At 37.6% G+C, this 27463-nt stretch overlaps 1 protein-coding gene across 6 annotated transcripts in view; it reads left to right on the top strand.

The window, feature by feature from the left end:
* Window positions 1–27463, top strand: part of TFDP2 (transcription factor Dp-2) — a 166213-nt gene that overhangs the window by 85922 nt on the left and 52828 nt on the right. The window contains exon 1 of one of the 6 annotated variants that reach the window (XM_080822594.1): window positions 16532–16603. The exons of 2 other annotated variants lie outside the window; for them this stretch is intronic. The gene's annotated coding sequence lies outside the window, so the exon portion shown is untranslated. Of the gene's footprint in view, window positions 1–16531; window positions 16756–27463 lie in introns of those variants that run through there. 3 more of the 6 variants (XM_080822592.1, XM_080822593.1, XM_080822595.1) reach the window with 3 other exon arrangements.

The following is a 27463-nucleotide window of genomic DNA, read 5'->3' as shown; positions in this document are numbered from 1 at the left end:
ATAAATCTGACTAGCAGCGCCTGTGGCTGGCTGATTAAGTCTCCAGTCCCTCAGTAGGTCAGCTGATGTGACCCAAATGCCCCCACCCTAAATCTCCTTGTTGTGGCTTGAAGCCTCCACCCTAAATTATATTGTTCAAGACACTTTTATCAGGTAAGACATTCCCAGGACTTAGAGATTACCTCTCAGGAGCTAAGGGCAAAAGCCAGACTTCTCTTTGGGTAAGAAATTCTTTGGTACCTAGACTAGTAACCAAAATATAAAAAGAATAATAACAATAGTTGTTTTCAACAACAGTAAGAAAACAGCTGAGTTAAAAAGTGAACAGACACCTCACCAAAGGATGTATACAGAAGGCAAATAAGAGGTGCCTGGTTGGCTTAGTCAATTAAGCATCTGCCTTTGGCTCAGGTCATGATCTTGGGGTCCTGGGACCAAGCCCCACATCAGGCTCCCTGCTCAGGGTAAGTCTGCTCCTCCCTCTCCCTCTGCCCCTCCCCACTGCTTGTGCTCACTTGCATGCATGCCTGAGCACACTCTCTCCTCTCAAAATCTTAAAAAAGGCAAATAAAAATGAAAAGATACTTAGTATCATTTGTCATAAAGAAATTACAAGTTAAAACAACAGTGACGGGCACCTGGGTGGCTCAGTGGGTTAAAGCCTCTGCCTTTAGCTCAGGTGGTGATCCCAGGGTCCTGGGATCGAGCCACACATCGGGCTCTCTGCTTGGCAGGAAGCTTGCTTCCCCCTCTCTCTCTCGGCCTGCCTCTCTGCCTACTTGTGATCTCTCTCAAATAAACAAATAAAATATTAAAAAAATAAAAAATAAAACAACAGTGAAATGGCAGTATACTCCTTTTAGAATGGCTAAAATCCAAAAAGATGACAATACTAAATTTTTGACTAGGATGTGGAACAACAGGGACTCACATTTATTGTTATGGAAAATACAAAATTGGAAAATGCAAAATGATGCAGACACTTTGGAAGACAGTTTGGTAGTTGCTTACAGAGCTAAACAGTCTCCCAGAAAGTCCTGGTTCCCATTATCCTCTATGTGTTTACTTATGTTATTAATTTCCCATATATAACCAAGTTCACATCTCTGCCACCCCCCTAAATGAATACCCTCCTCACATTAATACAGTTCTGACACTGGGTACAGGGAATAACCCTTCTCAAGCATTCATGGAACATTTAAAGATGGTCACCATACTAGAAAACAAAAATAACTTTGCAGTCTGCAAAGCAGAAATTTGATAGACCATTGTATCTGGCCATAATGCAATAAAATTTGAAATTAATGAATGAAGTCCACCTGTCCATACTCTTCCCAAACAACTATTAAATCCAAACAGAAACCTAAAATGCAACAACTATTAAAAATAATAGGAAAATATAATTTTTACCTATATGCATACATACACAAATATGTGGGATACAGCCGAAGTTGTGTATGTGCTTTTGTTATTTTATAATGGAATGAGGGGTATGTGGCTGACTCAGTCCGAAGAACATCCAACTCTTGATCTCAGTCTTAAGTTTGAGCCTCATGTTGGCTGTAGAGATTACTAAAAAAATAAATAAACCTTAAAAAATTAAAAATAAAAAGGAATGAAACAGTGAATGCCCCTCCCAAAGTTAGGCAAAGGTTAGCAAGAGGAGGAATATATAAAAATAAAACAAAATTGAACAAAAATCAGAAGATAGAAAAGTAAAACTGAAAAATCCAGGTAGATTGGCCGTAGTAAACAAACTTCAGGATATCATTTAACAAAATGTTGGAACATTAGCGGAATTTGTATATAGAATTATAAAAAAATTATCAGATTACCATATAGCAGTTATGTTAAGGTATTTAATTAGCAATAATCGCGCCTCGGATAAACCTCATTGGCTACGATACTGCCACTGCGCAAAGCTATGTTAAGGTATTTAAAAATACAAATGAAAGAAATTATTTGCAGGGGGATATAAATTACCAAATTGATTATGTTAATCTTTTTTTAAAGTCTGTTTTATTTATATTTTTTAGGTAAATCCTACTCCCAATGTGGAGCTTTTTTTTTTTTTTTTAAGATTTTATTTACTTGACAGATAGAGATCACACGTAGGCAGACATGCAGGCAGAGAGTGAGAGGGGGAAAAGCAGGCTCCCTGCTGAGCAGAGAGCCCAATACGGGGCTGGATCCCAGGACCCTAGGATATGACCCGAGCCAAAGGCAGAGGCTTTAACCCACTGAGCCACCCAGGCGCCCCCCAATGTGGAGCTTTAACTCACAACTCCATGATCAAGAATCACATGGTCTTTTCACTGAGCCAGGCAGGTGCCCCCAAAATTGATTATTTTAAAAAATAGAAAACTTGAAGTCTAGTATGGTGAAAGAAATGGAAATACTGTCCCCAAAAATTACTTTGAAAAGACTTTTCTTCGGGTTCGTGGGTGGCTTAATCAGTTGAGCACACAGCTTTAGCTCAAGTCATGATCTCAGGGCTCTGGAATTGAGCCCTGCATTGGGCTCAGCAAGGAGTCTGCTTGTCCCTCTTCCTCTGCCCCTCTATCATGCTCTCCCTCTCTCTCAAATAAATAATCTTTAGGGGACTGGGGAAGACTCTTCTCTTCATAGTTTTATGGGAAAGCTTTTTTCCTGTTTCTGTGAATAGATAATCAGGCAGGAAAACAGAGAGAGTATAAAACCAAAGGCTTTCGGGGGCGCCTGGGTGACTCAGTGGGTTAAAGCCTTTGCCTTGGGCTCAGGTCATGATCCCAGGGTCCTGGGATCGAGCCCCGCATCAGGCTCTCTGCTCAGCAGGGAGCCTGCTTCTCCCCCTCCCCTCTCTGCCTGCCTCTCTGCCTACTTGTGATCTCTGTCTGTCAAATAAATAAATAAAATCTTTTAAAAAAATGTTTAAAAAAATAAAAAAAAAACAAAACCAAAGGCTTTCAGTACATGAAACAAAACTAATTTAACTCATATAATAAAATTTAACAGTACAGAAAGTTATAAACCAATCTAAAAGCAAACAACCAAATTATTAGCAAATAAAATTGGCATTATTATAAGAGAACTGTGTACCATGAACCATGTAGAGTTTGTCTCAAGAAAGTAAAGATGCTTGGTTTAATAATAAGAAATTATCAATAATACATTTACATAGGTAGATCAAGAAGAACCATATTTTTGTTTGAAATACTTTATGGGCTGCATTTTTAAAGATTCGGTCACTTTCTAAAAATCTCCCTATGAAGTAGGAATTAAAAGATACTTCGAAATATATTTTCTAGAAGTCCATCTTTAAGTTATTAGCCAGTATCATATTTAAAACATTTCCATTAGAAACACATTCCCATTTAAAACAGGAACAAGAGGGGGTGCCTGGATGGCTCAGTGGGTTAAGTGTCTGCCTTCAGCTCAGGCCATGATCCCAGGGTCCTGGAATTGAGCCCCGTATCTGGCTCCTTGCTTAGCAGAGAGCCGGCTTCTCCCGCTCCCTCTGCCTCCTGCTCCCCCTGATTGTGCTCTCTCTCTCTCTGTGTCAAATAAAATCTTAAAAATAAACAAATAAAACAGGAACAAGATAAGGAGGTCCACTGGCGGGGCACCTGGGTGGCTGAGTGGGTTGAAGCCTCTGCCTTCAGCTCAGGTCACAACCCCAGGGTCCTGGGATCAACCCCCACATTGGGTTCTCTGCTCAACGGGGAGCCTGCTTCCCCCGTCCCCCCCACCCCCACCCCCGCTGTCTGCCTCTCTGCCTGCTTGTGATCTCTGTCAAATAAATAAATAAAATCTTAAAAAACAAAAAAAAGAAGGTCCACTGGCACCATTATTATTTATTTGGTTTTTTGATGCTTTGTTTTTTAAAGTCAGGTTTACTCTTTCTTGGATTTTTATATGTTGTATATTTTGAGCCCTGCAACCTTGTTAAACTGATAAGTTCACTAAAATTTATTACTTTCGCTAGCTTTTTTAAAGATTCTTTTGGATTATCTGTGCCAGTGAGCATTCTTTGGATAGATACCATTTGGTTTTAATGTAATATCCTTTTTTATCTATTGCTGTATCAACTTTGCTAACATTTTGTTTACGATCTTTTTTATAGTGGTAACGTATACATAACATAAAATTTACTATCTTAACCGTTTTCAAGTGTGTAATTTGGTGGTTTTGAGTACATTCACATTGTTGTACAACGATCACCACTATCCATCTCCAATTTTTTCTTCATCCCAAACAGAAACTCTGTACCCATTAAATAATAAATCCATATTCCCCCTTCTCTGGCTACTGGTAACCATTATTCTCATTTTTTGTCTTTATGTATTTGATTATTCTAGGTGACTTCCTTATGTAAGTGGAGACATACATTATTGATCATTTTGTCTGGCCTGTTGCACTTAGCATAGTATTCTCAAGATTTACCCATATTGTAGCATGTATCAGAATTTCATTTTTTAAAAATTATTAACATACAATGTATTATTTGCCCCAGGGTCACAGGTCTGTGAATCATCAGGCTTACACATTTCATAGCACTCACCATAGCACATACCTTCCCCAGAATTTCAGTCTTTTTTAAGGCTAGTTAATTAATAGGTTTTTTGCAACTGTGTTCAAGCAGGATATTGGTTTGGAATTTATCTTGTGATTTCTTTGTTTGGTTTTCTCTCAGGTTAGTGCCAGCTTTATCAAATGAGTTGGAAAATGTTTTCTACTTTTCTGTTTTCTGGAAGAGTTTGTATAGTGTTAGATAAGTTATTCCATAAATATTTGGTAGAAATTGCCTTTGAAGACATTTGGGCCTGGAGTCTTCTTTTGTGAGGAGACTCTAAACTGGAAATTCAATTTCTGTAATAGGTATAGGGCTATTCAGGTTGTCTATTTTTTCTTGAGTGAGCTCTGGTAATTTGTACCTTTCAGTGATTTTGGAAATGTGTTGTTTAATATTTGGGAATTTTCCAGAAATCTTTCTGTTATTGATTTCTAGTTTAATTCCACTGTGATCAAAGACCATCCTTTGGGGATTATTTAAATTGTTCTGCAGTTTGAAGTTTGTTTCAAGATCTGTTGTATGGCCTATCTTAGTTAAAGTGCACTGAAAAGACTGTGGATTTTGGGGGCTCCTGGGTGGCTCAGTGGGTTAAAGGCTCTGCCTTCGGCTCGGGTCATGATCCCAGGGTCCTGGGATTGAGCCCCGCATCGGGCTCTCTGCTCAGCGGGGAGGCTGCTTCCCCCTCTCTCTCTGCCAACTTGTGATCTCCCTCTCTCTCTCTCTCTGTCAAATAAAGAAATAAAACCTTAAAAAAAAAAAAAAGACTGTGGATTTTGCTAATGTTGAATGGAGTGTTATACAAATATTAATGACTCAAGTTGATTGGTAGTGTTGTTCAGATTTTCTACATCCTCACTATATGTCTACTTGTTCTCTTGATTACTGAGAAAGGAATGTTGATCTCCAATTATAATGGTGCCTTTTCTGTTTCTCCTTTGAGTTGTCACTTTTTCTTACATATATTTTGAAACTCTGTTGTTGGGTACATGCACAGTTAGGATTGCTATGTGTTATTTTGTTGTTGTTGTTGTTGTTTTGCAGTGTTTTCTTTTATCATTATTAATACTTGTGTTTATCCCTGGTAACAGTCCTTGTTCTAGGAATCTCTGAATTTTAATTAGGGTCTCTAGATAATTTACAATTACTGTAATTACTGAGATGTTGAATTTGAGTCTGCCATATTGCTACTTTTTTTCTTCCTATATGTCCCATCTGTTCTCCGTTCCTTTCTTTTTCTTGATTTTTTGGGTTAAATTAGGTATTTTTCTTGTGATTCCATCTTATGTCCCATTTTATCTTTGCTAATTTACCCCTTTTTAAGCCATTTATATTTAGTATTTGTTCTAGGGTTTACAGAGTATATCTTTAAATTATCACAGTCTACTTTCAAGGAATGTTATACCATACATATATACTTCATTTTCTGCTCTCTTTTATGCATTGTTAGCATACATTTTTGTTTTTACATAATTGTAAACCCTGTAATACATTGTAAGTGTTTTGGTTTAGATTCTTAGTTACCTTTTAAAGAGACTAAAGGTTAAAGATAGGAAGAAATTTTCCTCCAGTCTAATAATGAAAAAGTTGAAATAGTTTTTAAAGCCCCTCTCTGGTATTTCCAAAATCTGAGTCATCTATCGCTTTGTTTCTATTGATTACTTTAGCTCTTGCAAGAGTTTTTTTTGTTTGTTTTGGTTTTTTGGCCCTCTTTTGTATGTGTGTTATAATTTTAATGCCAGACATTTTGTATAAAAGAACAGTAGAGATTGAAGTAAATAGTATTTATACCTGAAAATGGGCACTTTTTTTTTTTTTTTTTTTTGATGGGCCATTTGTCTATGGGATTGAGTTTGTCAGGAGCTGAACTGGGTTTGAGTTCTAATGTTGCTATGATTATGTTCATTATATCTCAGGGGAAGAAAGAGACTGAACCTTTAAGGAAAATCTTGGTCTTTAGAAAGGGGAAATGATTCTTAATATTGCATGATGGTAATAGGGTTTGTCTTATGGCCAGACCTATTTGAGTCAAGTGTGAATCCTATGAGTATAGGGTAGGTGTAAGTTTTTATGAAAACAATGTTTTATGAAAACAAAAGTTGTCTTTTAAAGTATAATTTAGTGAGAATCTTGTTAAGTCATTAGCAGTGCTGCCTATGCATATCTCTTATAGGGTATGTAACATAATAAGGGAGCAAAATATTTTTCCTTGTTTCAGAAAAGGCAAAACTTGAAGCTTTGGCATCTCATGGACTGCCAGTATTTCCGCAGAGGAAGGGGAGGTGATCTGTTCCTAGTGGAGGCAGCATTACTCAGCAGTACTTACTGGGAATGAGCTTCTAATGAAGCCACATAAAAGAGTAAAATGGTGTTTCTTTGCTTAGATATGCACCGGAATCACCTGATATCTTTAGAACAATACCTGTGCCTTGGTCTTGCCCTCAGTGATTCAGATGGAGCTGGTTTGAAATGTGTCTTGGATATAAGTCTGTCAGTTGATTCTAATGTGCAGCCAAGGCTGAGGATCACTCCCCTGAAGGCTTGTGGAAATCCTTGTAGGCTGTTGGAGACTCTGTAAGGTCTGGAAGATTTGTATTAGCAGATGGAGGAACTATCAAGTGATATTTAAATTATTATTATTGCTGTGATATACAGTAAAAGCATTTACTTTATTATGTACTAAGAAACATAAAGGATAACTCAATAATTAAAAGTGATTCTGTATTCCTGAAGAGAAAAATAAGTATTTTAAAGTTGACAGTTCTTGTCAAACCAAATAAAAATTACATAATGCCGTTTCAATTGAATCTTATTAGAGTTTTTAAAAACCAGTAGTGTCAGCTTCTGCCTTCAGCTCAGGTCATGGTCCCAGGGTCCTGGGATCGAGCCCCACTTCGGACTCTCTGCTCAGCGGGGAACTTGCTTCCTCCTTTCTCTCTCTGCCGGCCTCTCTGCCTACTTGTGATCTCTATCTGTCAAATAAATAAACAACAAAAAAAAAAACCCAGTAGTGTCACCCACCACCCAGATGTTGGTTTCTTTCTTTTTTTTTTTTTTAGAGATTTTATTTATTTATTTGACAGACAGAGATCATAAGTAGGCAGAGAGGCAGGCAGAGAGAGAGGGGGACGCAGGCCCCCTGCGGAGCAGAGAGCCCGATGCGGGGCTCCATCCCAGGACCCTGGGACCATGACCTGAGCCGAAGGCAGAGGCTTTAACTCACTGAGCCACCCAGGTGCCCCCAGATGTTGGTTTCTAAAACTATTCTCCAGTAAAAGGATCCAAGCAAGCCTCCTTAGAAGCATAGATAATGTAGGTTTGGGGCAGGAAATATACAAGATGAAGCTGGAGTATTTTTTAATACCAGAAAGTAAGGAAGTATTTAAAAAAAAAAAAAATGTATCATGCCAAAGCAGCACAGGAGCCAACCTGAAAAAAAGATCCCAGTGGCCAAAACTGGAGCCATTTGAGCAACAAAATAAATAATTCAGTGTTGGATTTTAACTTTAAGTATAAAATAAAAATACATGAATACATACTCATATAAATAGTAATTGAATAAATAAGTGAGGGAGAAGAGACAAGTCTCCTTACAGAATTCCAAGTAATTTATTTAGACACCAATTTAGACACTTTTTCCTCAGAGAGGTAAGCTTACACCCTCCAACCCCACTGTGAATATGGGCTGCACTTAGTGTGGTGCTTCCAAATTGTAGCTTATAGAAAAGCAGGCTGGAGGTGGGAGAGTAACTTTACAGTGAGGAAACCTAAAAAAATAGCCCACCAGTTGATCCTCAAGGTTAACTTTATCAGTCATAAGTCATGTTGATAGCTGGTACCCTTGGTACGATGTAATGAGATCTTCCTCCCAGTAACTCACAACTCAGAGAAAAAAATCAGACAAACCCATAATGAGTGGCATTCTGCAAAATACCTGACCAGTACTTCTCAAAACTGCCAAGGTCATCAGAAACAAGGCAGATCTGAGAAACTTCACATACCAGAGGAGGCTTAGTAAACATAACTAAATGTGATACAAATAAATAAATATTGGCATTGCAAGAAAAACCGTAGCATGGAAAATTCACAAAAGAAATGCAAATGGTAATAAAAATATAAATATGTATTCAACTTAACCAGTAATCAAAATGCAAATTTAAATAACAAAAGCCAATGTTTGCCAGTCAATAGAGCCAAGATTTTGTTCTTTTGTTGTTAGTGTTGTTGTTAATACCTAATTTGGGGTTGGTAGAGGCCAGTCTGGGAACTCAAGAGTGATACAAACTGTGGAGGACAGTTTGCTCAGTGCTTATCAAAAATCTTTAAAATGTGCAAACTCTGACTCAGCATTTTCTCTTCTGAGGATTTATCCTGATTAAAGCAAGAGCTGTGGAAAGATTTTAGCAAAGAATGTTCACGGCATTGTTGATGAGAACGAACAGTTGGAGGCAGTGTGATAAATAACAGTATTGTGACACTGATGTAGGATGGTATTCTAAAAATGTTATAAACTAAATTTATTAAGTTCAAAAAGTTAACCAGCATGTACAGCATGATCCCTCCCCCTGCTTTTTTTGGAAAAGGAAGAATATGTGGCATAGAAAAAGACGTGATATATGTATATAAAGCATTCATTATGATCATTTCTGGGTATTTGAATTGTGGATGATTTTTATTTTTTCCTATATACATTTATTTGTTCTTCTTATCTACTCCTTATTCTTTAAATCTACTTCCCTTTGAAGTGTGAGTCAGTGTAAGTCCTCTGGGAAACAAATTGGTAATATACATCAAACTCCTTAAAACAGGTGATGTTCTTTCACCTACTAAAAACCCTTCTTGGACTTTGTTATTAGAAAAGAAGAAGAGAGGGGCACCTGGGTGGCATTATCAGTTAAGCATCTGACTCTTGGTTTCAGCCTAGGTCATGATCTCAGAGTCATGGGATTGAGCCCCACATAGAGCTCTGCACTCAGCACAGAGTCTGCTTGTCCCTCTGCCTCTTCCCCTTCCCTCTGCTCTCTTTCTCTCTCTCTCAAATAAATAAATCAATAAAATCTTTTTTTAAAAAAGTAAGGTTTGAGTGTAGATGTGTTTACTACATAATTTTTTTACATACTCATTTATAATGGCAAAATATGGAGACTTGCAAATATCCATTTATAGGGAAATAAAATATGACACATGTACAGTGAGATATTGTGCATTCATGATTGTGTTTAGAGAATATTTGTTGAGGTCTGATACCCGGTGTTCCTTTTTAGACTTCTGCTCAGAATGGCATCCCTGATCCTGATTGATTCCCCAGGTTCTTTGTGGTAGCCTCAAATAAGAAAATAAGAAATGGGTTCCTTCTACTATTTTGTGTTAATAACAAAAGTTAGTAAATTACTTTTTTTTCCCCCTAAAGCCATTCCCTCATGTATATTTTATTTGACTTCCTCAGTTTCCATTTATTTTGCTTTACTTTTAAGGTTATGAGTGTTAGGTGAGCCTTTTCACAGTTCTGTGCTGACCGAAATGTTCTCCCTGCTTTTACCTTGCTGACACGTTCCTGTCTTCCAGGTTGCAGCTTGAATATCACTCCCTTCAGAGAGATCTTCCTAGAGCACCTTGTATAAAGGGCTCACATGGAATACCCCTTCCCAGATCTTTGAGCCACTAGTTTCCTTCCTGGCAGTGGACACAGTTGGTATTTTTGTATTTGTTTGCTTGTTTGTAGGGTTTCCTCCATTAGATTATAACTTTCTGAGGCTAGGGATTATATTTCTTTCTTCCCCTACTTAAGGTTGGCATGTTGTAAATAGTTAGGAAATATGTGTAGATGGAGTGAACTAGCTTAATTTTGCAGCTTTGACACATCTCATTAAGAATTTGTCATGTAATTGTTGTTATAATTTTGATTGTCCAAAATTATTCATTGATCTTAGCTGTAATCTTGATATTTTAATGTATTTTATGTAAGAATATACAGGTAGGAGGTTAGGTTAGACTCAAGAAGTAAGAGGAGCTCTTATACTAGAGATGGAACCACTAATGGATGCAGAGGAGTTGGGTGGATTAAGGAGGTAAAGAAGACGGGTGCCTGGGTGGCTCAGGGGCTAAAGCCTCTGCCTTTGGCTCAGGTCATGATCCCAGGGTCCTGGGATCGAGCCCCACATCGAGCCCCACATCGGGCTCTCTGCTCAGCAGGGAGTCTGCTTCCCTTCTTCTCTCTGCCTGCCTCTCTGTCTACTTGTTATCTCTGTCTGTTAAATAAATAAATAAAATCTAAAAAAAAAAGAGGTAAAGAAGAAAAAAGGCATTTTGGACAAACTGTTACATGTGCTTTTTTAAAAAATCGACTATTTTGTCAGCAGAGTTTTAAGTTCATAGTAAAATTAAGTGGAAAGTACAGATTTCCCACATACCCTCTGTTCCTACTCATATATGAGTTTTTGTTTTGCTTTTTCAGTTTTTTTTTAATTGTGGTAAAATATACATGACATAAAACATCATCCTAGTCATTTTTAAGTATACCATTCAGTGATACAGAATACATTCATAGTGCTGTGCAATCATCATATCATCTATCTCCATAATTTTTCATCTTGTAAAACTGGAGCTCTGTATCTATTAAATAGTAACTCCCATTCTCCCCTCCCAGCCCCTGACAACCACCATTCTACTTTATGTCTCTGTGATTTTGGCTACTCTCAGTAGTCATATAAGTAAAATCATACAGTATTTGTCTCTTTGTGACATAGCAGACTGTCTTTAAGGTTCATCTGTATTATAGCATTTCTCAGAATTTTCTTCCTTTTTAAGGTTGAGTAATATTCCGTTGTATGTATTTACTACATTTTGCTTATCATTTACCATTAGTGGACACATGGGTTGCTTCTGTTTAGCTATTGCCAATAATGCTGCTATGAACGTGTAAGTACAAATATCCCTCCCTATAACACCCTGCTTTCAATTCTTTTGGTTACATATCTCGAAGTGGAGCTTATCCAGCAGAATCATATGGCGGTTGTATTTTTAATTTTCTGAGGAGTCAGCATTCTGATTTCCATAGTACCTCTACCATTTTACATTGCATCAGCAGTTCACAAAGATGACAGTTTTTCCACATTTTCATCAACACTTTTTTTCTGTTGTTTTGGTATTAGCCATCTTAATGGTTATGAGGTGATATCATTATAATTTTAATTTGCATTTCCCTAAAGATTAGTGATGTTGAAATCCTTTCCTGTGCATATTGGCCATTTATATATTTTCTTTGGACAAATGTCTATTCAAGTCCTTTGCCCATTTTTAAATCATATTGTGTGGATTTTTGTTGTGGTTGACTTTTAGGTAGAAAATAAAGTTTGATACCTTCTAAGGTAGAGGGTGAGGGGCCAAATTGAGGAAAATTTTAGAGTACTGTTTTAAGTAGTTTGCTGTTATTATCTAGACCAGAGACCATATTTTTTTTTTTAAAGATTTTATTTGAGGGAGAGAGACGGCCAGAGCAGGAGGGAGGGGCAGAGGGAGAGGGAGGAGCAGACTCCCCACTGAGCAGGGAGCCCTATGCAGGACTCCATCCCAGGACCCTGGGATCATGACCTGAGCTGAAGGCAGAGGCTTAACTACTGAGCCATTCAGGCGGCTGAACCACCTAGACCAGAAATGTTTAATAGAACTTTCTCTGATGATGGAAATGTTTTGTATCTGTAAGCCATTAGCCATATGTGGCTCTTGCAGACTTAACATATGTCTAATGCAACTGGAAAATCAAGTTTTTAGTTTCATTTAACTTTAATCAGTTTAAACTTAAATAGCCATGTGTGGCTTAAGGCTACCACTGTTTTTGATAGGGTAGTCAGGAGGTCATCAGAAGTTGTATTTCTTTCTTTTTTTTTTTTTTTAAGATTTTATTTACTTATTTGAGAGAGAGAGCATGAGCAGGGAGAGAGACAGAGGGAGAAGCAGACTCCCCACTGAGCAGGGAGTCCAATGCGGGACTGATCCCAGGACCCCAGGATCACGAACTGAGCCAAAGGCATATGCTTAACTGACTGAGCCACCCAGGTGCTCCAGAAGTTGTATTTCTTACTTATTTTGTTTTTATAGTAGGGTAATGATGCATGTTTTAGGGGAGAAAAAAAACTGGAAACAGTGTGGGCATTAGGATAGTAAAGAAGCAGCGAGTAGAAAGTTACTTTCTATTCTGGATGAGTATGCCTTTAACAAGAATGGGAAACATAGGAGGATGAGCTGGTTTGGGAAGGTAGACATGGAGCTCAGTACTGCAGAAATTGACTTGAGATTGTGGAACATAGAGGCAGAGATGTCCAGTGGGCAGTTGTAAATTAGAGTGCAGAGCAGAACAGAGAAGACAAGGGCTAGAAGTATAAATTTTCATAGTCATCTATATAGTAGTGATAAAGCCATGGAAATAGGTAATACCCTTCAAAGAGGGAATATAAGTCTTGAATAAAGGAGCGTCAAGGATAGATCCTTGAAAAATGTATTTAAAGGTGGGAAGAAGAACAGGAGCAATGAAAGTGAAGTTACTTTTTACTGCATGATATATTTAAGAAATTATCACTTATCCATGCAAGTGGTAGCAGGGACCTTTTGCTTTAGATGTAGTTTTCATCAGGATGATTAGACATTTTATTTCAAAATGTGAGTAAGTATAGGAAACCAGCATGGGTAATTTCCATTCCCTCACAACATGGATCTGGCAGATACTTACTTTAGCAGAATGGGCAAGTAAAAACTATGGTTATACTATCATAATATCATTTCTGCCTGTAGAATCAGAAAGGTACCTGTAAGATGTGGTTAATACTTGGTCAGGTTACCAATAACCATCACAAACTCCAGTCTGAATAAATTAGCTTATAAACCTGGGGGAATGAATGCCTAGCCCCCTTTGGCGTTTTCTAGATAACCAAGTAAGATTAAGGAGAAATTGTTTGAGAGGACATACACAGGATGTATTTTATTATGCCAGTAGGAACACTCATAATTCCCCCAAAGTGTGTGATGCAGTTGGAAAGGAACACAGAAGCTAGGGATTATGCCGCTTGGCCAGAATGGATTGCAAGTAGATAGAAGGGCTGTGTAAGTGAAGAATTTGGGACTGGAGACGGGGCACTGGCAAGGAGGGCAAACATGGAGAAAGAAACATGGAAGAATATGGATAGGCTTAAAGTCAGATCTATGGAGTAGACAGTACTGAGCTCTATGGAGCAGGTCAGTTTCCTCCCTAGCTCAGTGCCTGATACATTAAAAGTGCTCAATGAGTATTTGTTGAAGAAAGAATGAGTAATGGTTAGGGAAAAGAAATATTGCTCCTGTAGGAACCATTCCTGATGAAATCTTGCTTTGGTCCCACCTTATCGTACCCATTACTTGATCTCAGCCATCACATGTTTTCTGACCTTGGGTTGCCGTTAGATTTTTTTGTTAGAACACATATTGAATATGTGAATATTGCAGGTAGTTAATATTTGAACTTTTTTTTTTAAGATTTTATTTATTTGACAGAGATCACAAGTAGGCAGAGAGGCAGGCAGAAAGAGAGGGAAGCAGGCTCCCTGCTTAGCAGAGAGCCAGATGCGGGGCTCGATCCCAGGACCCTGCGATCATGACCTGAGCCAAAGGCAGAGGTTTAACCCACTGAGCCACCCAGGTGCCCTATATTTGAACTTTTAATCATTGTCCAGCTCTGGCAGTGAGACAGGGGGAGGGACTGATACTCTGCTATTTATAAGTATATGAGTATATCTGAGTACTGAGAAGTTTAATTTCCTTTTGTTTTAAGACTATACCGGAGGGGCACCTGGGTGGCTCAGTTGGTTGAGTGGTTGAGTGTCTGCCTTCTGCTCAGGTCATGATCCCTGTGGGAGGAGTCCCACGTTGGGCTCCCTGCTGAGTGGGGAGCCTACTTCTCCCCCTGACTTTGCCCCTCTCCCACCTTGTGCTCATGCTCTCTCTCTGTCAAATAAATAAAAAATAAAATCTTAAAAAAAGAAAAAAGAAAAGGCTACACTAGAATATTTGTGACCATATCTATCTAGTCCCTGAATATTCTGGCCTTGGGTGACATATGCAGCCACTTCTGGCTGTTGAGACAGGTTAGAGGTGTGCATGTATTTTCTGTGTGTGATTTATGGTAAGGTGACAAGAATGATGAGAAGCAGAGGAATTTTAAAGTTATTTCTACATATATAAAACTTATGGGATGCCATATGATTTCCAAAATTCATTTCTTACTCGAAAGCCTCGAAATCTGATAGTCCACAAAAACTTAGTGTATAGAATTTTAAGTCAAATATAGTCACATCTGATAGTGAAAACAGATTTTAGAATCTGAAAAGATAGAGCCTAAAAAATACAGCCATATAGGTTGTTTTTCAATTTTAAGCTATTATATAATTATAACCCAAGTTAATTAAATCCTTATGTGTGTAAATGAAATAGGTAGTACATAGTCTGTTTGCAAAGAAAAAGCTCTCATCTGTTTATGAAAAAGCTCTCATCTGTTTTGCTCATATATACCTATTTGAATGTCTAATAGGCGTTGTTTTAGACGCTGAGGATACAACACTGAAGAAAGCACAAAATCTTTGCCCTTCTGAAGCTTTTGTCAAGACATACTTTCAGAGGGGACTATTTCAGATTAGGTGGTAACTAATCAAAAAAGGAAAGAGATATCTTTGTCTAGGAGAGTTATACGTTCAGGGAACTGAAATATAAACGAATTAACTCACTTAACTCACTGAAGACAAGGATTTTTGTTTGGCTTTTATCTGATGTGTTCACTGCTATATCCTCAGAGCCCCAAATAGTGCTTGGCTCATAATAGGCATTCAGTAAATATATGTCATTGATCAAAGTGTTTATTGTTTTGAATTTGTGTATCATACTCATGTACTTTAGTAAGTGGTTTTTACATCTAGCTAGTTGACAGTTTTATCTCAGTTACCTTATTGTTATGTTTATTACCTACTTTTGGTTTCTCCTTGTACCTACATGTCAGGATGTAGGAAAAGCTTATTAATATTAATAATTAGTCATATAGTAATCTGAGATTACAAAAGATAGATTTGGAAAGGAACTTTAGAGGTCATCTTTTGTTTAGCTTCCTGCCTAGGAAAAACTGAGTAAGATGATTAGGTATGTATTTTTAATTAATCATTTAAAAAACTAGGACAACATGATGGGGTTCTCTTGAGAAAATGGAGAAAGGTACTTAACCCTAGATATAAAGATACTAACCTGAAAAATTTAGAACTTCTAACTGTGTGGGAAAGTGAAAAAAATTGAGCCCAACTAAGCTGCTCTTTGTTGATATCAGAAACGGGCCTGTCATTCATGTTGGCATTGAAACATAGCCTCCTATCTCAGGGGGCAGGACTTTTTTTTTTTCCCCTCCCAGAGGAGCTAGACAGTTATTACAGGTTGAAAAGCCCCGACCAGTTTTTCAAGAGTTTCTCCTCCTTTTTATTTTTTTCTTTTCCTTTTTTTTTTTTCCCCCCTGAAACTTATGGAGCTTTTGCTCTGCTTTCAAGATGCATTAAGGTCTCCTGCTTTGTGACTGCTTTGGAGCCGGCAAATACCCTGACATGTACAATTCGAATTATGCAGATTTCATGAGTAAGTTTAATCTTATTTTTTTAGCTAGTTAAAATTCACGTGATATTTAGAATGTTAATTTGGAGTTAGCCATTTTATCTTGTTACCGCTTTTATTTTAAGCATATTTTTAAAACCTTTAATTTAATAAGAAAATAAGAGTCTACACATTAAAAAAGCCCCTTCATCTCTTAAGACTTACACTTCTAGTTTCTTTTGAACGATCTTTGTTGCATTAGACAGAATTCATATGTCTTTTGAAAGCCAGTTACTTAAACAGTTTTCTTGAGCATCTTTTTAGTTTTATTGAGAAGTATTTTAAATTGAGCTTTTCTGAGCTCGATTACTTATGTCTGACACAGTCTCAAGTTTCCACTGAATGGTAACAAAGACTGTAGAGTGTTGTTGGTACTGCAGTGAGAGGCATGCTTCTTTAAACCAGGTAAGAGAGATCATTTTGTTTCTTACTGCTGGGTGAGTTTTTACCGCGTTTATTTTATATTCTTCCAGCAGCAGCAATTTTAAGTTGATAAATAGCCAAGAGCACGCTGAATTCAAGACGTCCTTGCTTCTTGCAGACAGGAAAACTACAGGGTATGGGGGTTGGGTTGGGTGGGGGGGAGGGGTAGAGTAAGCTTACTTTATCACTTAGTAACTTATATAAATCAATTAAAATGTGAAAGTAATTCTAGAGCTCAGCTTTCCTCTTTCAAGAACTAGGAAAGCAGTTGAGGAAATGAATAATTTTGAAGATACTTCATAGTTATTACTTGTGAATGCAATTCAAATGATAGTTTTTACTTTCATTTCTTTCCAGTAGTTAATAAAATAAGCTTTGCCCTTAACTATACATTTTTTTTATTTGTGAAAACTTTGAAATTGTCAACAGCAAAATATGCTTCCTCAGGATCTTTGAAGTAAACCTGACACTTAAAAAGATATTTCAGTTTTTATAGCTGTTTCATTCCTTTTTTTTCTAGTACATTTTTCTTAAAAGTATTTGTGCTTTGAAAATGTCAGCTGTATTCTAATGAAGCTCGGGCATTGTTTGCTCATAAAGGGGCCGGTGCATTCCACTGCTTTATGGTTTATTATGAGGCACAGTGTGAGAGTGTGGGTGGCACCATTTGGTGTCTGCCTCTTGGGGTAGTGACTGCCATTATGTTAGTGTTGGATTGGCAAAGAAAATATACCATGCAAGATCCTACATGAATCTGGAACCAATGAAGAAAATCTTAACCCTAAATAATAGTGAGTGAGCCTGGAATGTGTGACAACTTGATTGAGTTGATCACTTCAAATATACTCTGGAAAGTCTGCATTTCAGTTACAATTAATATTCTAGCAGTCACAGCTCTTGTTTTTGGATGTATTTAAGAGTTACTCATTCTTTGAATTTTAATAAGGAAGTGAATATTTCTACAATGTTATGACATTTTAAGTAGATACAGTAACATTTTAAATAAGACATTTACTTAAAAAGGAGTTTTAAGGAACTTAGTGTGGGTGGGGAGGGGGAGTGAGAGAGGAGGTCAGGCAGAGAGCCTTTCTTTCAGTTAGGAAAGCTCTGATGAAGAAAAAAGCAACAGATGTTTCTTCTGTTACAATTGAGGTGGTTTTATTCGAAATTCACAGTAGCTGGAATGGGGAGGGGAGGTCATAAATCTGACTTAATCAGGGAATAAATAAAACTTAGTCATTTAAAATTTTTTCTTTTATACTTAGAATTTGAGAATCAGTAGAGTAACATACCTTTTGGAAAGACTTTTTAAAAAAATCTTTAAAATTAATATAATTATGGAAATGTGAGAAAGTTAATTTTAGTGCATGTAAGTTATGGAAAAAATGGTCATTAAATCCTACAGAATATTTGGAAAAAAGCCTACCCATTATAAAATACATAAGGAATACTTAGGTTGCAAAAGTTTGTAATTGCACAATAGGTACTAAGGCTCAAAATGAAATTGCATTATGAAACATTATTTGCATATAGTTTTATCTTCAGTGAGAAGCATAGGACTTATTCCAAAAAGATCTTTGAATAAGAAATGGAAGAGAAATATTTTTAGTTTAATTGAAATGAACCTCTTAAAAGAAAGATAGTAAACTTGGATTGATTGCTAATGGACAGAGAAGAATGTTTATTTGCTGGAAAAAAGTAGCAAAGGAAGAGCTTGGAGGCAATACACATGTTAATGAAATCAGTCAAATTAAAAAAAATAGTTTTTAAATTTGTGGAATTCATAACAAGTAAAAACCTTTCCTTTTACAAGTAACAAAGAGAAGTTCTATGCTGTTGAATAGTGTGCATTTATACACATTACAATTTTATGCATTTCTTAAAGTTTGCTCTTGAAAAACCAGTGCTGAGCACCGGATCTTTCACATATAAGGCATGTAGTAAAAATTCACGATACCCTACACTGTAAAATTAGTAAGAATAGATGACAGCCAAAAAAATTCTGTAAACCATAGTTCAAAATTTGTGTAAGGAGCAAATATTAAATGGTTTTCTAAATGTTTAATTGGTCTAAAAAGATACCAACATTCAAGATTATTAAAAATTTCTCTTGCTCTTAACTGGGATCTGGGGGCTTCCCAGAAAATTTTCTTTGCTTCACATAATGACAGTATTTAGAGATTTTGAAGCTTTTCAGATCACTGTTTTACTTAAGATTACATTAAGATTCTAAAATTGATCTTCATGCATTTTTCTTTTTTAAGGAATAGGAATAGGTAGCCGTTGAAGGGTTTTTTTTCTTTTTAAGGTAAGTAAAGTAACTTACATGGAGTTTAAAATGGATTTATAAGAGTGCCTGGGTGGCTCAGTTGGTAAAGTGTCTGACTCTTGATTTTGGCTCAGGTCATGATCTCAGGGTTGTGAGATGGAGCCCAGCATCAGGCATAGAGCCTGCTAAAGATTCTCTCCTTCTCTCCCTACCCCTCCAAAAAAAAAAAAAAAAGTGGATTTACAAACTATAGGTCTGACTAAAGTAAAAATTTTTATAATTTTTTCAAAGTATATGTAAGTTTGATGAAATAAACAGCCCTAAAAAAAAAGTTGATGGCCCCACATGTGATATATAACTATGACATCATCCTAGATTGTAGTTACCAAAAATATGTGTCATGATTATAAATGTAGGCATGACAGTTGAGTATATAATAGCATCAGCAACAACAATACAGAAATCTTTGAGACTGTTAACCCTTCAAATTAAGACTAATACACTGAAAGACTTTCAGAGTAGGGTACCTATAGTTCTCCATTGTATATATGAACTCTTTAATACAAAACTGAGGTCTGTGGGCATCTAAGCCTTACCTGTTCATTGTTTTCCAGGTTAGAACACCCAGAGAGTGACTAATGTAGACATTCTCTTTGCCTTGTGTATATATGTGTACGACTAGGAACCGCAGCAACCTGAAAATATCTCATTTCTGAGGTGGAGGTCAGAGGGAAGATTGCCTGATGCCTATATTTTTCTGAAAATAAAATCTTTTACATTGTTTAGGAGCAGATAAAATAGTATGAGTATTGGGCTTTAAGTATATTATGAGTTAACTCTTGCTAGAGGATCTAGGAACCTGTCATATAATAACAGCATTACTTCTTTCTACCAAGTTTCAAGCAACCAGTTTATAAATGAACTTTTGGATCTTGACTCTAAAGCTGGAGACCATCATTAGGAGCTTGGTTTTTGGCACTTTGCTCACTTACGGTACAAAGTTAGTTACTCTCTTGGCAATTTCTCTGATAAAAATGAAGAGACTACTTGCTGACCACTTACTATGTGTCAAGTAGACCCAGGAAACTTAGGTATAAAAGTTTGCAAAATCTTTTTTTTTTGAAAAATCTTTTAATGGATTAGGTTTTAATTAAAAGCTTTTTGTTGCTGTTGATGTCTAACTTTAAGATTTCTTGCTCTTCAAAATATGATTTCGATGTAGCTTCTCATTATAGCTTTCAAATGGAACATATTGTTGAAATAAGAATATTGATCATTACAGTTTTGAGTATGGTATTATGGAATTCAGTGATCCCCTTTCTAATTTTCTAGGGAAAAAAAGTGCTTTGAAACTCTGATTCATGGGTAGTCTTTGATCTTTTTGAGTTTAAGTGTCGTAAAGTTTTAAATTTAAGAATGCAACTTTTAAATTGTAGGTCTATCTGTAGTCATTTGCCATCTTTTATAAATATTGGAAAAATATTTCTCCTGACTAAATTTTTTCATAAAGATTTTATTTACTTATTTGAGAGAGAGAGCCCACATATGAGAGAACACAAGCAGGGGGAGCAGCAAAGGGAGAGGGAGAAGCAGGCTCCCCGCCGATCAGGAAGTCCAATGCGGGACTCAATCCAAGGACCCTGGGATCATGACCTGAGCCAAAGGCAGACACTTAACTGACTGAGCCATCCAGGCACTCCTTCACTATAAATTTTAAATGAATTATTTACTAACACAGTCTGGAACAGATTACCATGTTAGAGAGGTCGTGGACTTCTTCATGAGGATGATTTCTAATTAGGTGCACTTGGATATTCTAATACTCATAAATTCTGATCTTTCTTGTTGCACCCAGCTGCCTTGATCTACTCTAGCCATTCAGCGGCTGTTGGTACAAGATAAAATGTGCTCCCATCCGTTCACTCTTTTACTAGGCGTGCACATGGTGTCTGTGTGCCATCTGGTGGGTGTACTGTCTGTGGTGATGGTGCTGGAAGTAGGGTTTGAATGTAGGCTAAATACTGAAAAGATGTAACATGTAAAAACAAGAGACTGAAGAAATAAGGGTCACTCAGCCCATTCTTTTTAAATTTTTTTTGGAAAGAGATTAAGTGTAACGGAAAGAGTCTACTTTACTCCATTACTTCCTTAACTTGAACCAAGAGAAAAAGGGACCCTGAAGCAGTCTTTCCCAGTCTTGACTGATCATAAGAATCATCTGAGGCACTTGTTAAAAATAGGCATTCCCACCTAGTTTTTGAGTCTTTGGATGTTGAGTGAAGCCAAGGAATGTGCATTTTGAATAAGAGTGACACTACATCCCTGCCACACCCCCACCCCTTTACAGCTTAAAACCAGGCCCATTTGGGAAAAATTACTATAAAGGATTGGAAGAGCCAAGTTGTCTGAGGCCATATGGTAAACTAATTCAAGTATTAATCAGAAGATACATTGTCCAAAAAATGGGAAATTCTAATTAAACAGGTAGAAGAGAAATGAGAAATTTATTTACAGATTTCCTTTACTGAGCAAGATAATAGAAAAAGGACAAATGACATGTTTTAACTAAAGATGAAGAAGCCAGTGTAAAAAGTGATAGAATCAAACCTATAGGTGAGACGTGTTTTTGGACAGTCATTTTAAAAATATTGAAAGGAAAGGTCCTATAAAGAAAACCTACTGAGAATGGATTAAATGATTTCTAAGATCTTTTAGCTTTGAGGTTTGATGAACTAAATGAAAACAACTATAATATTCCAGATGCCAGAGCTTGAATTAAGGAGTTCATTTAAGAAATGAAGAGGCATGGTTTAAATTCTGATATTCAGGAAGATGAAGAAAGGAAGTTTTTTTCTCCTTTCAAAGTGAAGAATCCAGGGCATTTATGGTTTTAGATACCAAAGAAACAAGGAGCTAGTTAATTGTTTTAAAAGGTGTCCTCCATGTAAAAATGCTTATCAAAGCCAAGAGAACAGATTTGATCCTCCAGGGAAAGTATGTAGGAAAGACTGACAGGACAGATTTATTGACCCTTAGAGCTAAGAGCTTGTTTCCTGTGGCCATTTCAAGGTTCTTGATTTGGTTCATGGAAAGCCTTTCTTTGGTTCATGGAAAGATCCTGGTTAGGTGGTCCTTTTGGGGGATCCTAGAAGTCCTGTGTTCTGACAGCTACAAAAACAGCTAAGCTTTTCTTCCATGCCTATGATATGTAGGTATTTGCATTTCAGATCTTCTGTCCTTACCTATGTACTATAGACTGCTTGAATTCCCTTGTAGAACCAAATATGGAGGGGTAGGTTCTAGAGGCCACTTGAACCATTAAACTTAGGAGATATTAGGAATTTTTTAAAAAAAGATTTCAGGGGCGCCTGGATGGCTCAGTGGGTTAAAGCCTCTGCCTTCGGCTCAGGTCATGATCCCAGGGTCCTGGGATCGAGCCCCGCATCGGGCTCCCTGCTCCCTGGAGAGCCTGCTTTCTCCTCTCTCTGCCTGCCTCTCTGCCTACTTGTGATCTCTGTCTGTCAAATAAATAAATAAAATCTTTAAATAAATAAATAAAGATTTCATTTATTCATTTGAGAGAAAGAGCAAGACAGCACAAGTGAGGGGTGGGTGCAGCGGGCAGAGGGAGAGAGAGAAGCAGGCTCCTCTCTGAGCAGGGAGCTTGGCTCAGGGCTCGATCCCAGGACCCTGGGATGGAGCCCGGCTCAGGGCTCGATCCTTAACCAACTGAGCTACCCAGGCACCAATATTAGGAACTTTTGTCTTCTGTTTCTCACATCTCCCATTTGTAACGATGCTGCGGTTATGGTTATGTAGATAGACTCTGTTTTACATATCTTGGCATTTCCAGTTGGATATGTTGCCATTTTTCAAATTAATTATGTGTTATTAATGTGTTTTACTTATAAAGATAGTGCATTGAATTATTGGGCCTGAGTTATTTGTCAAATAAAGGTGATAAATATTGTTTCTGTTCTAGTCCACTCTTCAGTGACATACATTGCTTTCTAGATGACTGGCTGAAATTAGAAATACAGTTTTAAGGTGTAGAATCTTTTTTCCTTGCAAAATGAATTGACCTATTCTAGAATTGACCTCATTATTAGTTTATGTGAAACCAGTTGATAGTCTTTTACAACACTTATTAACAAATAGTTAAAAAGGTAATACAGAAAGGAAAAATGCGTGACACTCCTGTTCTGACTCTGCTTATCCTCTGGTGGAAATGTTAATCAGGAATGAAATAAAAGCATGTGATACTGTCCCATAAATAGGCAGATCTGTGGAGCAGAATAGAACATCAGTAAATTGACCCAAATAAGCAAATGATCAAGGTAACATTTCATGGCAGCATGGGGGAGGGAGAGTAGATTATTCATTAAAAATAGCCATCTGAGGGGCACCTAGGTGGCTCAGTCAGTTAAGCATCTGCCTTCAGCTCAGGTCATGATCCCAGGGTCCTGCGATTGAGCCCTGCATTGGGAACCCTGCTCAGTGGGGAGCCTGCTTCTCCCTCTCCCACTCCCCCTGCTTGTGTTCCCTTTCTCTGTGTCCTTCTCTGTCAAATAAATAATATCTTTAAAAAAATAGCTATCTGAGGAGAGGGGGTACCTAGATGGCTCAATCAGTTAAGCCTCTGCCTTTAGCTCACCTCCTGATCTCAGGGTCCTGGGCTGGAGCCCCATGTTCAGGAGTCTGCTTGCCCCTCTTCCCTCTGCCCCTTCCTGTGTGCTTGTGCATATGCACACTCTCTCTTTTTCAAATAAATAAGATATATTTTTTAAAGATTTCATTCATTAAAAAAAAAAGATTTCATTCATTTATTTGACAGAGAGTGAGCACAAGCAGGGGGAGCAGCAGAGGGAGAGGGAGAAGCAGACTCTCCACAGAGTGTGGAGCCCATGTGGGGCTTGATCCTAGGACCCTGGTATTGTGACCTGAGCTGAAGGCAGATGCATAACTGACTGAGCCACCTAGGTACCCCAATAAATAAAACATATTTTTTAAAATATAACCATCTGAGGGGAAAATATTGTATGTTTTATTTCTCACATCAGATAAATTCCAGATGTCAAGGATGTTAAATTTTAAATGAAGGCATGAATGTATTATAAGAAAACACAGGGGATGTTTAATACAATCTTAGTATATAACTAAATTTTTAAAGAACAGTATAGCCAATTGGAAATAGCAAACCTGTAAGGTAAGTAAAATGTAACATGTCTGTATATAACACACACCTCTAAGGAGGGAAATAAAGATAAACTTTGTAGTTACTCAGACCTTCATTTTTTTTTTAATTTTTTTTTCTTTTAAGATTTTATTTATTTACTTGACAGACAGAGATCCCAAGTAGGCAGAGAGGCAGGCGGAGAGAGAGGGGGAAGCAGGCTCCCCGCTGAGCAGAGAGCCCGATGCGGGGCTCGATCCCAGGACCCTGAGATCACGACCTGAGCCGAAGGCAGAGGCTTTAACCAACAGAACCACCCAGGCGCCCCTTCATTTTTATTTTTAAACATACTTACAGACCTTCTTGTATATGACACAAAAATCACACAAAAAAGGAATTAGTATAAAATTGACTACATTCTTGGGACATTTGGGTGGCTAAGTCAGTTAAGCATCTGACTCTTGATGTCGGTTGTGGTCAGGATCTCAGGGTTGTGGAATTGAGCCCTGCCTTGGGCTCTGTGCTGGGTGTGGAGCCCACTTAGGATTTTCTCTCTCCCTCTGCCCCTGCCCTCCCCACTCTCTCACTCTCTTTCTTAAAAAAAGAACAAAAAACAACCCCACTACATTCTTTAAAAATATGCAAAAAAAAATCATATATAAAAGTAAAAGGCAGATGTCAAATTGGGGAAAATATTTGCATCAGGCATAACAAAGAATATACTTATTTTTTCAATATTTAAAGAGAGTCTACCAGTAAAAAAATCACCAGCAGTCAACAGAAAGGTGGGCATATTTTCAGGAAAAATTTAGACGATTTTTAAATAAAACATGTCAGCCTTATTCATTATAATAAATTAGAACCAAAATGAAACAAGAACCATTTTTAACCTAAAAGTTGACAAAATTTGATTAACACACTGAGTGGTAAGGATACATAGAAATGGACATTTTTATGCATTTTTTTTATTTTTATACATTTCTGTATGGAGGGTGAATTGGTGCAGTCATTTGGTACAACCAGTATGTGTAAAGACATGAATAATCATTACAGTAGTATTTGTAGTAATAAAAGATTTTATTAATGTTTGTATTATTAAAAGCTTTTCCGTTACTAAGGGATTGATAAATAAACATGTAGATCCATAAAAAGTAATACTGTGTGGTTAACAAAGTAATATTGAGGCAAAAGTACATATACAGGTATGGAAAGACATCTAAGATAGATACAGTATTATTAAATGGGGAAAAAGCAACATGCAAACTAATATAGTATTCAGCTGTATGTGAAGGAAAAAAGGACATTTATGCATATATGTTTATGTTAGAATCTTTCTGGAAGTTTATATACAACCTGGCACCAGTAGACATCAGTAGGGAAGGGAATAATTAGGTGGTGGCTGGAGATAGAAGGAGACGTAGTTTTCACAATATACTCGTGTTTCATTTGTCTCACGAATTTGGAATTTGTATCGTATGCTTCCATCCAGACATTCATGTATTCATTCATGTATTCATTTTCATGCAACAATATTTGTTGAACTTTGCTATGTCTCAGGCAGGGTGTGCTAGGTGCTGGAGATACAGCAGTGGATGAGATAATGAAGTGCCTCTGTCCTTACAGAACTTAAATTCTGGGAGTGGGTGGGCTGTGGACAGATAATAATCACCCCAAAGATACAGATATAGTGAAAAGAAGGGCCATATGCACCCCAGTGTTCATAGCAGCAATGTCCACAATTGCTAAACTGTAGGAGGAGCCGAGATGCCCTTCAGCAGACAAATGGATAAAGAAGATGTGGTCCCTATACACAGTGGAATATTACTCAGCCATCAGAAAGGAGAAGTACTCAACTTTTGCATCAACATGGACAGGACTGGAGGAGTGAAATAAGTCAAGCAGAGAAAGTCAATCATCATATGCTTTCACTTATTTGTGAAGCATAAGGAATAGCATGGAGGACATTAGGAGAAGGAAAGGAAAAACGAATTGGGGGAAATCAGAGGGGAGACGAACCATGAGAGACTGTGGACTCTGAGAAACAAACTGAGGGTTTTAGAGGGGAGAGGATGGGAGGTTAGAAGAGCCTGTTGGTGGGTATTAAGGAGGGCACTTATTGCATGGAGCACTGGGTGTTATACGCAAACAATGAATCTTGGAACACTGCATCAAAAATTAATGATGTGTACTGTATGGTGACTAACATAACATCATAAAAAATTAAAAATTAAGAAAAAAACTTCATTCGCACAAGGACCTAAGGCATTTGAAGGTTCCAAACAGTGAATGTCTGTGTGGGGTGTGTGTGTGTGTGTATGTGTGTGTGTGTGTGTGTAGGCTTGGTCACAGCATTTTAGATGGTGCTGGCCTCATTTCTTGGGTAGGGGAAGAAACTAGACATCTCATTACAGATTTAGTCCATTCCCATTTTAAATGTAGATGATTGGCCCTTTGTGTAAACACTCCTGTAGTCTTGCTGATTTTCTATCTAGCTCTTGATTCACATTCAGCCTAGAAGGTGCTTTTACTCACAGCCAGTACCTAGGGATTACTGGTGAGTTCCCCCTCTTGTCCTTTGTGAAGTGAAAGGTTTAGTGTCTGGTATGTTATTAAAACACGGTTGGTCCTCTTGTCCCTGAGTCTGTGTGGCTGCCTTGGATAAATGTGTGGATGGGTTGTCAGGGCAACTCTCCAGTGGCTGGTTGAGAAGCCTTCATTCTGGAGGACCTAGTTTGGAAGCACATCAAAGGAATGGAAATGGACACAGAGCAAATGAGGACTTTCTTAGTGTTGAGAATAAAATAATGTTGAGAATAAAGTATCTAGCAAGATCTCTTTGCAAGCTGGCAGTCTCAGGACTTAGAAAGGCCTTTTGACTTGGGCAGTGGGAAACCTCCGTTGGCTACATCTGGGGGCCAAGTAAGCAAGAGGCCTTCATTCTTCCTTCTAGATTTGGATTTCTCTTGCCTTTTCTATCATGGGAACACACACACACACACACACACACACACACACACACACAAGTGATTTAGGGTTAGCAGATTGGTTCTCCCAGCTGATGATGTATTTGGAAATGGTCACTGGAGCAGTATTCCTTGAAAGAGCTCTTTCTACACTGACCAAGTCCTAGAGCTTAGTGCATATGTGTGACCTGTCTGCTCTTTAGCGTGAAGACATCTCTGTCACCCAGGGGAGGGGGCAAGCTGGCTACCAGTCATGGCATTTAAAACAGCAGGGCAAGAACCAAGCACTCAGAAGCAGGAGGGGAAATCAGAATAAAGAAATAAATAAATCATCATCATCACCTAAGCAAGTAAATATTCATAGGCCATATATCACATAGAGATAAGCACTCTGCTGAAGAATCATAGTAAATTAGAAGTGCTTATATAGAATGGTC

Source organism: Martes martes (assembly GCF_963455335.1).
Source record: "Martes martes genome assembly, chromosome: 1".
NCBI lineage: Eukaryota > Metazoa > Chordata > Mammalia > Carnivora > Mustelidae > Martes > Martes martes.
The sequence above is the reverse complement of the archived record's forward strand: the minus strand, read 5'-3'. Positions and strand labels throughout refer to the sequence as shown.